The sequence below is a fragment of the Cebus imitator genome, unplaced genomic scaffold (genome assembly GCF_001604975.1).
Source record: "Cebus imitator isolate Cc_AM_T3 unplaced genomic scaffold, Cebus_imitator-1.0 Scaffold52, whole genome shotgun sequence".
NCBI lineage: Eukaryota > Metazoa > Chordata > Mammalia > Primates > Cebidae > Cebus > Cebus imitator.
The window spans coordinates 1594188-1606889 of record NW_016107367.1 but is presented as its reverse complement, the minus strand read 5'-3'; the positions used below and the strand labels follow the sequence as shown (position 1 = coordinate 1606889).

The window sequence follows — 12702 nt, the reverse complement described above, 5'->3', positions numbered from 1 at the left end:
TTTCAGCTCCATTAATTCACTTATATTCCTCTCTAAATTGTGTGTTATTGTTAACATTTCTTCAAACCTTTTTTCAAAGTTCTTGGTTTCTTTGCATTGGGTTAGAACAAGTTCTTTTAATTCCCAGAAGTTTCTTATCATCCACTTTTTAAAGCCTGCTTCTGCTAATGGAACACAGTCTTTCTCCATCAGGCCTTGTTCTGTTTCTCATGAGGAACTGTGATCCCCTGTAGAGAGAGAGGCGTTCTGATTTTGGGTATTCTCAGCCTTTTTAGGCTGTTTTCTTCCCTTCGTTATAGATTTATCCATCTGTGGTCTTTATAATTACCGTCTTTATAGTTGGGTTTCTGAATGGACGTCCAACTTGTTGATTCCCGGTGCTAGAATCTGAGCAACCCACTGTGCCGGCCAAAACAGCGGCTTTAAGATTGACGGTGCTTTTCTGACTCTGCACCAAGAACCGCGGCACCAAGGCAGCGGCAAAACCGCCTCACCGGCCTCAAGAGTCACGCTGGCGACACGTGGGGCTCCTCCGCTGGGAATCTCCTGGTGTGTGAGCAACAAAAATTGATCTGAAAGTGTGGCGTCCTCTCGTTCTCTGCTCTTTTAGTGGGAGCTGCAATCCCGAGCTGCTAGTGATCAGCCAGCTGGGATCTCTCTCCCAAACTTTTTAATTTCAGGTAATCCGCCCGCCTCGGCCTCCCAAATTGCAGAGATTATAGGCGTGAGCTACTGCGCCCAGCCCTGGGTCTTGTTTTCTGACTTACTATAAAATTTTATGGTTTTCTTATAAATCTCTACCTTTCCAGTAAATTTATTTCTAAATACTCTATAGCTTTTGTTTGTCACTCTTGTGACTGGGTTATACTTCTTCCCATTTCCACTTCTGATTGGTTCTTGTTAATGTCATGCAGAGCGATTAGTTTTTAAATATTTTCTTTTGCCATCACCTTACCACATTTTTGTATCAGTCTTAGTAATTAATGTTTCCACTAGAGTCTGCTTGCAATTGGTTCTTTTACCTCTCTTCCACTATTTATGCCAACATAGACTAGTTATTTTAATTTCATTCTACCACGAAGTAGGACCAATGAAAGCTAGAACAGAGGTGATAGCAGGTGCTCCTGTTTCTCCCGTTTTAGTAATTGGCTTCAGCGTTTCCTCATTTAACGGGAAAGTGGCTCTTGGTTTCTGGTGAGCAGTCTTTGCAAGGCTGCGTGCTCTGGAGTCCACATTCACAGGACTCTTCCTGGACCCCATGTAGGCTGCTTGGTGCTATGCTAGTGCCTGCTGGGTGTGGACTGCTGCTGAATTTGGTCAGATGCCATATGATTTTTCTCTTTAAGATGTTACTATTATAATTGCTGTGTTGACAGATTTTTCTGGTTTTGAAATACCTTTGCATTTTGTCAATTTTGCCACAGTGTATTTTCATCGTGTTTAGAACATTTCTAAATTTCTAAATTCTAATTTCTAAATTTCTTTAGAATATTTGCTTCCATATTTACTACATGGAGCTGGTCTATAGGTTTCTTCCTATAGACTGTATTTTGGAGACTATAGACTCCATAAGACTGTATTTTGTCCCATCTAAGATTTGCTGTCACCAGCACTTTGTGATGATTCCAGGGTGGTCTGCAGAAGCTTTTCGTTCGCTCTCTCACGCTGCCAGCTCACAACAGGGATGATGAGATGGACCCGGATTTTAGAAACAATGAAATGTGGAGTGTGTCCATGAAACAGCATTCAAAGGATGACTTAGAACTCACTGGGCCTGTGGCTTTTCTCTGTGAAACATCTGTAGCTTCTTTCCATAGTGGGTCCGTTTGAAAGTGGGGTCTGTTAAGTAGTACATGGTAACTGTTTAATGGACCTGTTAATCTCTTCCCCATCTGTGGTGGTTATGTCTCCTTATAAGTTCATGTATTTTTTTGACTGTTCTGTTTGTATTCAATATTATGCATCTCCACTTTTCTCTTTAATTATCTCATGGCTTTTATTTGAACCTTTTCCTCATTTATTAAGTTGAATAGAGAGTTCACTTATTTTTAGTTGGCTTTTTAATAGTAAAAGAATTTAAAGCCACATATTCATTCTGAGTATCACTTCCAGCCCTATCCTTAGGTTTTTTTTTCCCTCTGACTTTTCAAGTCATAGACTTCTCTCTGTTACAGTTAATTGAGGCATAATTTACATATCCTAAAATTCACTCATTGTAACTGGAATATTTAATTATTTTAGCAAATATATAGCGTTGTGCAACCATCACGACAATTCTGTTTTAGAATGTTTCCCAACATCCTCCAAAAGTTACCCTGTACCCATTCACCACGGATTTCCGCGCCCAGCCCAGCTGCAGGCACCCACTGATCTGCTTTCTGTCTCTAGACTTACTTTCTTCCGGACATTTCCCCTCAGTGAAATCAGACAGTAGGTGGTCTTTTACATCTGGTGTAACGTTTTTGAGGTTCATCTGTGTTGAGTAGTTTTTTTTAATGCTGAATCATGGTCAGCTGGATATACCACGTTTTGTTTATCCGTTCACCATTTTGGGCTATTTCTTACCTAGTATGAATAACAGTGCTGCTGTGAACATTTGCGTAGAAGTCTCTGTGAGCATATATTTCATTTCTCTTGAGTAGATACCTAGGAGTTGAATTCCTAGCTTGTATGGTAAGTTTATGTTTAGCTTTTGTTTGTTTTTTTAAATGGAGTCTCTTTCTTTCGCCCAGGCTGGAGTTCAGTGGCGCGATCTTGGCTCACAGCAACCTCCACCTCCTGGGTTCAAGTGATTCTCCTGCCTCAGCCTCCCAAGTAGCTGGGATTGCAGGCATGTGCCACCATACCCAGCTAATTTTTGTATTTTCAGTAGAGACGGGGTTTCACCATGTTGGCCAGGATGGTCTCAATCTTCTGATCATGTGATCCACCTGCCTCCCGCCTCCCAAAGTGCTGGTATTACCGGTGTGAGCCACCGCACCCGGCCATGTTTAGTTTTTTAAGAAACTGCCGGCAGGGCACAATGACTCACGCCTGTAATCCCAGCACTTTGGGAGACCGAGGCGAGAATATCACAAGGTCAGGAGATCAAGACCATCCTGGCCAAAAAAAGAAAAAGAAGACCATCCTGGCTAATATGGTGAAGCCACGTCTCTACTAAAAATACAAAAAAAGTAGCCAGGTGTGTTGACACGTGCCTGTAGTCCCAGCTACTCAGGAGGCTGAGGTAGGAGAATCGCTTGAACCCAGGAGGCGGAGGTTGCAGTGAGCCAAGATGGCACCGTTGCACTCCAGCCTGGGCGACAGAGTGAGACTCCCATCTCAAAGAAAAAAAAAAAACAAGAAACTGCCAAACTGTTTTCCAAAATGGTTGCACTATTTTACATTCCCACCAACAACGTATGAGGGTTCCGGTGTGTCTGGAATATTCTTGCCAGTATTTATTACTGTCTTTTTGATGATAGCTTAATGCTCGTGGGTGTGTAATGCTGTCTCACTGTGGTTTCAATTTGCATTTTCCCAGTGACTGGAAATGTTAAGCATCTTTTCATAGGCCTGCTGGCCATTTGTCTGTCTTCTTTGATGAGATGTCTGTTTGTATCTTTTGTCTATTTTTAAGTTGGCTGTCTTCTTGTTGAATTGTTAACAGTATGTTATCCCAGATATGAGTCCTTTATCATAAAATAAAATACAACAAAAATAAATTATTATAGAAGTGAAGTGCCAAATATACCACACTGTTTTATTATCAGTCAGTAGGCATGAGATTACCCTGTTACGTCGATATGAAAGTTTTGAAACACTTATTCTCAATTTCTGTTATTCATTATAAATCTTCAGATTTGTCTCTATGTGTTAAACCCTTCTTCTGAGCTTTTAATTTGAGGGGTTTTTTTTTCATTTGTGAAAGTTCTGTTTGGTTCTTTTTTCAGTCTGCAGGGCCATTTAAAAATATTTTCCTATTCTCTTGAACATACCATCAAAACGTCATTTCTTTAAGTAAACGCAGCTGTTTTATAGCCTGTGTCATGTCATACCACCATCTGAGGTGTTCGTCACATTTTGTTCATAACGTCTTATTTCCTAGTGTACCTGATTTAATTGTATACTGGTCATTGCATTCCAATATTTGAAATAAATCAAAACCTAGAATCAAAGTGTCTTCCTCAGTAGGGATTTGTTTTTACTCTGCCATACACCTGGAGGCACTGCCAATCTGGGAGTGCCTTAAACCTCAACACTGGATTCTTAAATCAGCCAAAGTTATTCTGCAGTATATCCCACTTACCCCCCTGCGGTTCCTGTAAACAGAAACCTTTGTTTGGCTGCAATACATCGGAGGCAATGCTTTATAACTTAGGAGATAGTGTCATTGTGAGGGACGCATAACTCTGGTTGCCTATCATTAGAAGTGATACTAAATTTTCAATTTTACTAGTGAATTCAGTTGATGACAGATTGATATCTCTATTGAACAATTACATATTTCCCTTACAATTCAAAAAGTACTAGTAATGATCTACAATGTATATTTTGGTGTCCTGCCAATGTGTATTCCCTATCAACCATATGCTAATGTCATGAAAAACAGTTGATAATCTTTGCCTGAGTCAGTAGTTTCACTAGAGAATTCAACATTTACTCCAACATTCTTCTGAAAGCAGCGATTTTTCTTACCAACCAGAGATACTTGGTTATCTTGAAATATAGCTCCTACTGAAAAAGAAGGGTAAGCTTAATTCTTTGTCTTTTATTACCAGGTCCCTCTAATAGTGACAGCTGAAGCTTTTTCTAGCTTTCTTTTTGTTTTAATGTCATTGTGGACTAATGTATTATTGTTGATTTCAGTGTGTTTTGTGTACTAAAATCATGTGAAATGATTAGTCAGTCATGTGTTCAAATGGCATAATTTCAATCATTGAGTGCCCTTTAGGGTCGCTGCTGTGTGTTTTTTTACATAGCCTCACTTATTTTTGATTCCTTGATTGGCGCAGTCTCGGCTCGCTGCAACCTCCACCTCCCAGGTTTAAGTGATTCTCCTGCCACAGCCTCCCAAGTAGCTGGGATTACAGGCACCTGCCACCATGCCCAGCTAATTGTATTTTTAGTAGAGATGGAGTTTCACCATGTTGGCCTGGCTGGTCTCAAACTCCGGACCTCAAGTGATGCACCCACTTTGGCCTTCCAAAGTGATGAAATTATAGGTATGAGCCACCACACCTGGCCAAATCAGCCATTTTTCAAAGATCCTTGGTTCTTTTCAGTGGTAAATACATTAGCAACCAAAATCTGGGTGACAGGAATGTTTATTGCTACTGGTCTCACATTACTTTTAAATGCTTTCAATGGAGGGAGCTAAAATATAAATTTTCTGAATTGTGCATTCATATTGATATTTTAAATTTAATTTTAACATTATAGTGTTTTTGAAGCAGGATATTTCCCTGACCCCTTCATGGGTGGGAACTAGAGTGCATGGGTGCTGGAACTAGCTGGCCTCTTCAGCGCCAGCAGGGGGGAACTCCACTTACTCTCTGCTCCACCTGTCATGGGATGGGGGAGTGCAGTTGAGCTGGTACAGGAGCCAGGGCGAGAGCTTTTGGGCACCAGCAGGAGCAAACCCCATACTGGCCCCATGGCAGCATCTTGGGGGGTCCCTGTGATCCCTGAAGCCCCAGAGAAAGTGTTACAGTATTCTTTCAGCTCTGCCATCTGTGGACAGCTTAAGTGTTAACAGCTCAGTGGCGGGGCAGTGTGACAGCCTTTTATACCTGCACTCATGGCACCCGAGTTCTTGTCCAGCGTCCAAGAGGAATGAGATTGCACAAACGAATTTAAGATGGTATTTTATTGCAGGGGATTTTATTGCCAATGAAAGTGGCTCTCAGTAGAAAGGGAAGCTAAAAAGGGGACAGAATAGAAAGGTCTTGCCCTGAAGTCTGGCTGGTCTCCAGTCAGATTCTTCTCTGAAATTAAGCCATCAAGCTGTCCTTCTGAAGTCAAGCTGCTGCTTTCCAACATCCAACTGTAGTCTCTGATGTCTAGTTGTTTCTCCTCTGTCTGCCAGCTGAGCCTGGGGTTTTTACGGGCACAGGATAGGGGTGCGGGGCAGGCCATAGGTGGTTTTCATAGTTTTATCTCTGTCTTACACGGAAAATGTTGATTTCTAGCATCACTCATGTAATTATGGGTATATTGTCTTAAACAGTTCCCAAAAACAGTATTGATATTATTGCAAACAGTTGAAACTTTGACTTGAACCCTAATCATTGCAGAAAGAAACAGCTGTTGACATTTTTATTTATTTATTTATTTTAGAGATAGGGCCTTGTGATGTTGCCCAAGCTGGTCTTGAACTCCTGGGCTTAAATGATCCTCCTGCCTCAGCTTCCCAAGTAGCTGGGATTACAGGCATTCACCCACCATGCCTGGCTACGGTTGGCATTTTTATTGGGATCCTGTTACATTTTGAAAATATCTGAGAGAGGGCTGGCACCTTGTGATGTTTGCCTACTGCAAGAGTATGCTATGACTGTTTTCCAGGGCCACTCTCTTGTCCTTTAAGGCTGTTTTTAAGTTTCCCTTACTTAGTTAATGCCTAGATAATTAATTATCATTGCTGTTGTAAATGAGGTCTTTTCTTCCATTGTGTTCTAGTTACTAGTTGTTTCTTTGGAGGCTGTTGATTTGGGAGCTTGCTTTCATAACCTGCCTCCTTACTGAATTACGTCATTGTTTGCATCAGTTTTTCAGTTGATTAATTAGAGCATTGCACATAATTTCACCTCTGTTCCTAATTGTAAACTCCCATGTCTTTCTCTCCATTTGACAAATAAATTGAGTAAAATAATTTCAGTAAAATGTTACATAGTAGCAGTGAGAGTGGGCATACTTGTCTTGTTTCTGACGTTAGTGGGAATGGGAGGCATGATTTTTAGCAACTATTTTTATTTCATTCTGTGGATACCCTAGTTTTTCAGCTAATATAAATGTGGTGTTCTGTTAATCTTTTGTTATTGTTGTTCACATCTTTGAACTTTTCTTTAAGCCTGATTAAGGAAGTACTGGATCAAAAAGCAAGCATTTTCAGAAACCCTTAATAGATACTGTCCATACACTTTCCAGAGAGTAGCACCACATACTCTCCCCAGAGAGTGTATGAGATGCCTGTCATCATACCTCTTCAATGCTGAGATCGTGTGAAAGTTTTAGTTATTACGGCTGGGCATGGTGGCTCACGCCTGTAATCCCAGTGCTTTGGGAGGCTGAGGCGGAAGGATCACAAGGTCAGGAGTTAGAGACCAGTGGCCAATATGGTGAAACCCCATCTCTACTAAAAAGTACAAAAATTAGCTGGGTATGGTGATGCGCGCCTGTAGTCCCAGCTACTCAGGAGGCTGTGACAGAGTAAGACTCTGTCTAAAAAAAAAAAAAAAAAAAGTTTTAGTTATTTTATAAGTAGAAAATGGTATTTCATATTTTTATTTTTTTAAAACAGTGAGGTTGAATGTAGCCTTCAGACCTGTTCATTGAAAGATTATTCTGAATTAAAGCCTTCATTTAACATTTTTAGACTGTAAGGTAGAAGTGTTAAATGTTAAATAAAGAGACCCTTTTTTAAAGATACTTATCAGAGGAGTAAATTAATCGTGGATTTGTTTTTTAAGGCCATTTTTAGAAAAGAAAAGACTGGGAGAAGTCAAAGTTATAGTGGAGTAATGTAGGGCTTATTATCAATTGACTAGAGACACTAGGGCAAAAGAGTTGCTGAAGATTTGGCCTTTTGTGAAAGAAGTCGTTATATTATCGTTAGAATTTACTTGAATTGTTTAAAATTGGCTTTTGAATAACAGTTAAATATTTTATATGTTTTGCTCTCTTCTTGTGCAAATACAATACTTTGCCGTCATTCAAAGCAGTTTATTTTCTATTTTTGAGACTGGGTCTCAAACTGTCACCCAGGCTGGAGTGTGATGGCACGATGTCAGCTCACTGCAGCCTGGACCTCCCATGCTCAAGCAGTCCTCCCAGCTCAGCCTTCAAAGTAGCTGGGACCACACGTGTGCACCACCATGCACAGCTAATTTTTGCATTTTTAGTGGTGACGGGGTTTTGCCATGTTGCCTAAGCTGGTCTCGAACTCTCCTGGGCTCCAGTGATCCACCCACCCCCACCTCCCAAAGTGCTAGGATTACAGGCGTGAGCCCCACTGCACCCTGCCTATTTTTGATACAATTGAAAGTCTTACCATAAAAGTAGAGGTCTGACTGCTTACAAATGAATTATGCATATATTTACAGGAGCTCTGGCTTCTTGCCTGTTAGTTGAAGAATAATAAAAATGGACTGTGTAGAAGTTATCGGAGTGCCTGCTGCTCTTCTCGTTGGCTTAGAAACAGCCGAACAGGGAACCTCTGCTTTCATTAGTCTTTTCTTCTCTCACATTTTGGATTTTTGTGTCTTCTAATGATTACCTGTGATAATGAGAGGACACAGTCCCTGGATTGTGAGGCAGTTCACACTGGCCATCTGTGCTGCTCAGAGCAAGGGGAGGTGTTCAGAGCGATGACCCAAGGTGGCCCTTGCCCTCAGGGAACCAGCGGGCCCAGAGTCACAGTGGTGGTCTAGCTTCAGCCCCCCTGAGCCACAGAGAGGCACCACCACGGCCACTCCCTCTTTGGAACCCTGGGGAACGTGTTGCCTGCCAGACAGCCTGAGCCCAGCCAGCCTACCCAGCCCCTCCAGGGTACCCCTGTCCATGGCCCAGGGGCCACACACAGGACCTTGGCCGTTACTTCATGGTCAGTGTCAGCTCTATCTGGGTGGCACCCGTGGGGTTTGGTTTCCAGCCGGCAGCTGTAATCTCAGCTCGTTACCACACACAGAGGCCGCTCCTTGGACATTCCCGTCCTCTGTCTGGCACAGCACCCTGCTGCCTCTACTCTTCAAGTGTTTCCTGAACTGCCCTGGCCCAAGCCATCCTCATGTGAAAAATATAAATATAGATATATACATGTTAAAACATATTTATTATTTTACTCATTCAAAAGTGTACAATTTAGTGGCATTAAATAATTCAAAATGCTGTACATCCATCACCACTATCTATACCCAGAACCTTGTCATCCCCAACAAAAACTCCATTAAACAGCAGGTCGCTGTCTCCCCATTCTACTTTGTGTCTCTATGATTTTGCCCATGGTTGGAGCCTCTTGTAAGTGGAATCGTACAGTATCTGTCCTTCTGTGCCTGGCTTATTTCCCTAAACATCATATCGTCCAGGTCCTCCCACGCTGTAGCATGTGCCAGACCCTCGCTCCCGTCAAAGGCTGATGCCATCCCACTGTGATGACGGACACGTGTATTCCCTCATCAGCGGATGGGCGCGTGGGCTGCAGAGCATGTCACAAACATTCACTCAGTACACATGTTAACAGTTATGTGCTTGTCTGCCTGTGTTGTCCATTCAAGCACCTGCCAAGGACCCAGGAAACACACAGTATGTCCCCGCAAAGGAATGAAAAGCCCTCCTAGCCCCTCGGCCCTCTTTCTCTGCCCCCTCCACTTTCACAGAGATGGTTGTGGTGCCACCTCTCGTGGGGTGGCCAGAATCCCAGCCAGGCACACTACCTGCTTCACCTCCCTCCACCTTGGATTTCCAGAAGCAAAATGAGGCTTCTGACTCACTTGACCTACTGTGTAGGTTTCTAAGGGTGTCAGCAAATTAAAAAAAAAATTAGCATGAAAGCACTCCAATGTATGCATACTTTTACTTCACGTTGGTTCCCTATGTTCTTAGAACAAGGAAGAAGTGTGAGCACTTACTTTGGATTGAAAGGTTTTCCAGACTAGCCGTAGGAAGTATAAAAGTAAGCCGAGGTCTCACATACAGCCCAGTTCTCTGGGTAGATTTCACTTCATCTGCTCCACTCACCTACGCCACGCTTCCCTGTGGACAAGCCCGTCCATCCTCTTTAATCACCCACAGGCCTCGCTCACACAGCAACAAGGGCCTGTCCCCGTGTCCTTGCTGTTGGCAAGCAGAAGTTCCCTGGCAGCCTTTGAATATAGCTGAATGCTAGGTATCTTTGATCTGTCTAAGGAAAAAGTCTATTTTAAACTGTGAAGTGAAGCCAATTTTTTTAGGTCAGATTCTTACCCAACAAAGCATACATCATTTATGCTCATATAATTTCCAGTTAAAAAGAAAAAAAAAAAAAAACAGTGCTGGCTAGCAGAGTGTCAGTGCACTGTGGTCATGATGTCACAGTTCTCTAGGTTCAGAACACCAGCTTCTGTTAATTGCTACACAACTTCTTCACTAAAATAGAAGCATATTTAATTTGCCTACAAAATTGCTTGGAGAGACTTAAAAAATAAAATCTTCACCTGAATGTAGAAATGAAAATTTGAAAGTTTTATTCAGAAATACTACCTAGAAATAAAATCAGTGGGATGTATTTACAGGCAGTTTGTTTTTAAGTAAAGAATAAAACAGTGACAGAGGGATCAGAAAGAATAACTCCTTTTAAAGCCAAGCACAGTGGCGTGTGCCTGACTTCTCAGCTATTCACTAGGCTGAGGAGGGGGAGAATCATGAGTTCAAGCCCAGCCTGGGCAAAATAGGGAGACCTTGTCTTCAAAAAAAATATGAAATAAAGGATTATTTCTTTTCAAACATTCATTAATGTCTAGTCCAAAGATTACTGTAGTTACAGCATTCGACGGGAGACTACTGAGCACTGTGGGCTTGCTGGCCCATTGAACTGTGGAAGGCACACTGGGCGGGCCAGGCCCAGCAGAGCGCCCTCCCTCAGTCCTCACTCAAGCCCTTCACATGCAGCCGCAGCCTCAGGAGAGCTTCAGGACACTGCCATGAGCCCAGCGCAGAAGGCGGGTAGGCGTGACCACAGGTGGTGAGTGGAAGGCGTCCACTCCTTAGCAAGTGCATCACGGGAGGCCTGGGAAGGGGTCTGTGTTCAGGAGAGTGGGGAGTGCTGTTCTTGAGACGATTTCACGATGTATCCCTCTTGATTATGTGCTCCAGGGAAGAAGTGTAAAGGGTGAAGAAGTGGTTTTGTAAGATCAGCATTGGGTGCGACTGCTTGATTCATTCATTCAGACATTTGATGGAACAGCATGCCAGCCGTTCTCTAGGAGCTGGACCGAGGGAGAGCTTGTGATCCGAGCCACAGACCAGGCGGGAAGAGGAAGCCTGCGCCGATAAGGGTCGTCTAAGCAGAGATTGCTCAGGAGGCTCTGCTGCATCTGCTCACCGCAGCTGAAAGGGTCTTTCTGTTGGCAGATGGCCTGTGTTTTCTAGTGGGACAGTGCCCACTGCTTCCTGCATTTTGCTGTGATGGCCAGAGCTGCATTTAGTTGTGTCCTGCCTCAGTCCCTCCCAAGCTCTCTCTCCCTGTCAACTTAGTGTCGGGAGTGCACTCCATATATGACGCTGGCTTCTTTTAACGTGAGGGGTTAGGGAGATCACATATATGCCTTTTTACAGGTGAGGAAAGGGCCAGCGGGAGCTTATTGAAGGCAGTCCCTCTCCCCATGCTGAGCTATCCCCTCTGTCCTGCCCCTTCCTGAGCAGGTGATGAAAATATGTCCCAGTGTGAGTGACGTGGTTGCATTTACTGAGAGTTTGTTTCATCAGTGAGGAAAGTACTCTGAAGACCAGTTGAGCCCTGATAGCTTCAATGAGCATACAGACTCAATGCAAAGGTGACAGACTTACAGAAGATTCAGGTGGTTCAGAACTGATTTAAGACAGGAAGTCAGCCTCTAATCTGTTGGTTCCATTTTTCATGCCTCATTTTGGCTAACTTTTGTTTGTGTTTTTTACGTCCCTGGTCTCGTTTATCCATCACATTCAGTCCTATGGAGCAGATTTCCTTGGTTCCCATTATAGCCCTTTCCCTGTTCTTAGCATGTGCCTAAGAGACAGTATTCATTAAGGGATTCTCCCTGCAGCAACTTAATCTATATCTCTTTTTAAAAATTATTTTTAGGCCAGGTGTGGTGGCTCATGCCTGTAATCCTAGCAATTTGGGAGACCAAGACGGGTGGATGCCTTGAGTCTAGGAGTTTGAGACCAGCCTGGACAACCCTGTCCCTGCAAAACAATTTTAAAATGAGTCAGGCATGCTGGTGGGCACCTGTTGTCCCAGCTACGTGGGAGGCTGAGGTGGGAGGATCAGTTGAGCTCAGGAGGTCGAGGTTTCAGTGAGCTGTGATCATGCCACTAGGTTCCAGGGTGGTAGAGTGAGACCCTCTCTCAGAAAAACATGTGTTTTTAAAAAATTGTTACTTTTGGCCAGGCATGGTGGTTCACGCCTATAATCCTGGAACCTATAATCCTAGATCCTCAGGCAAATCACCTGAGCCCAGGAGTTTGAGACCAGACTGGGCAACATGGTGAAACCCCATCTCTACTAAAAGTGCAAAAAATTAGCCAGGCATGGTGGCATGTACCTGTAATCTCAGCTACTCAGGGGGCTGAGGCACAAGAATCACTTGAACCCAGGAGGCAGAGGTTGCAGTGAGCCAAGATCACGCTATTCCACTTCACCCTGGACAAGAGAACAAGACTCTGTCTCAAAAACAGAATAATAAAATAAAATAATCACTTTTAATTTCAAATTACCTGTAATTGCTCTGAAAGTAATATGTGCTTGTTTTGGCAGTACTGAAAAAAACA

The 12702-nt window shown here is 43.1% G+C and overlaps 1 protein-coding gene and 1 long non-coding RNA gene across 6 annotated transcripts in view; one reads left to right on the top strand and one right to left on the bottom strand.

Annotated features, from left to right (window-relative positions):
* PPP2R5C (protein phosphatase 2 regulatory subunit B'gamma) overlaps nucleotides 1-12702 on the top strand; it is a 170570-nt gene that overhangs the window by 29221 nt on the left and 128647 nt on the right. The gene's annotated exons all lie outside the window — the stretch shown is intronic.
* LOC108304049 lies at nucleotides 5135-12036 on the bottom strand. The gene is made up of 3 exons (XR_001825066.2): nucleotides 9825-12036; nucleotides 8249-8473; nucleotides 5135-6073 (listed from the first exon to the last, which is right to left on the bottom strand). It is a non-coding gene; the product is annotated as an uncharacterized LOC108304049 (long non-coding RNA).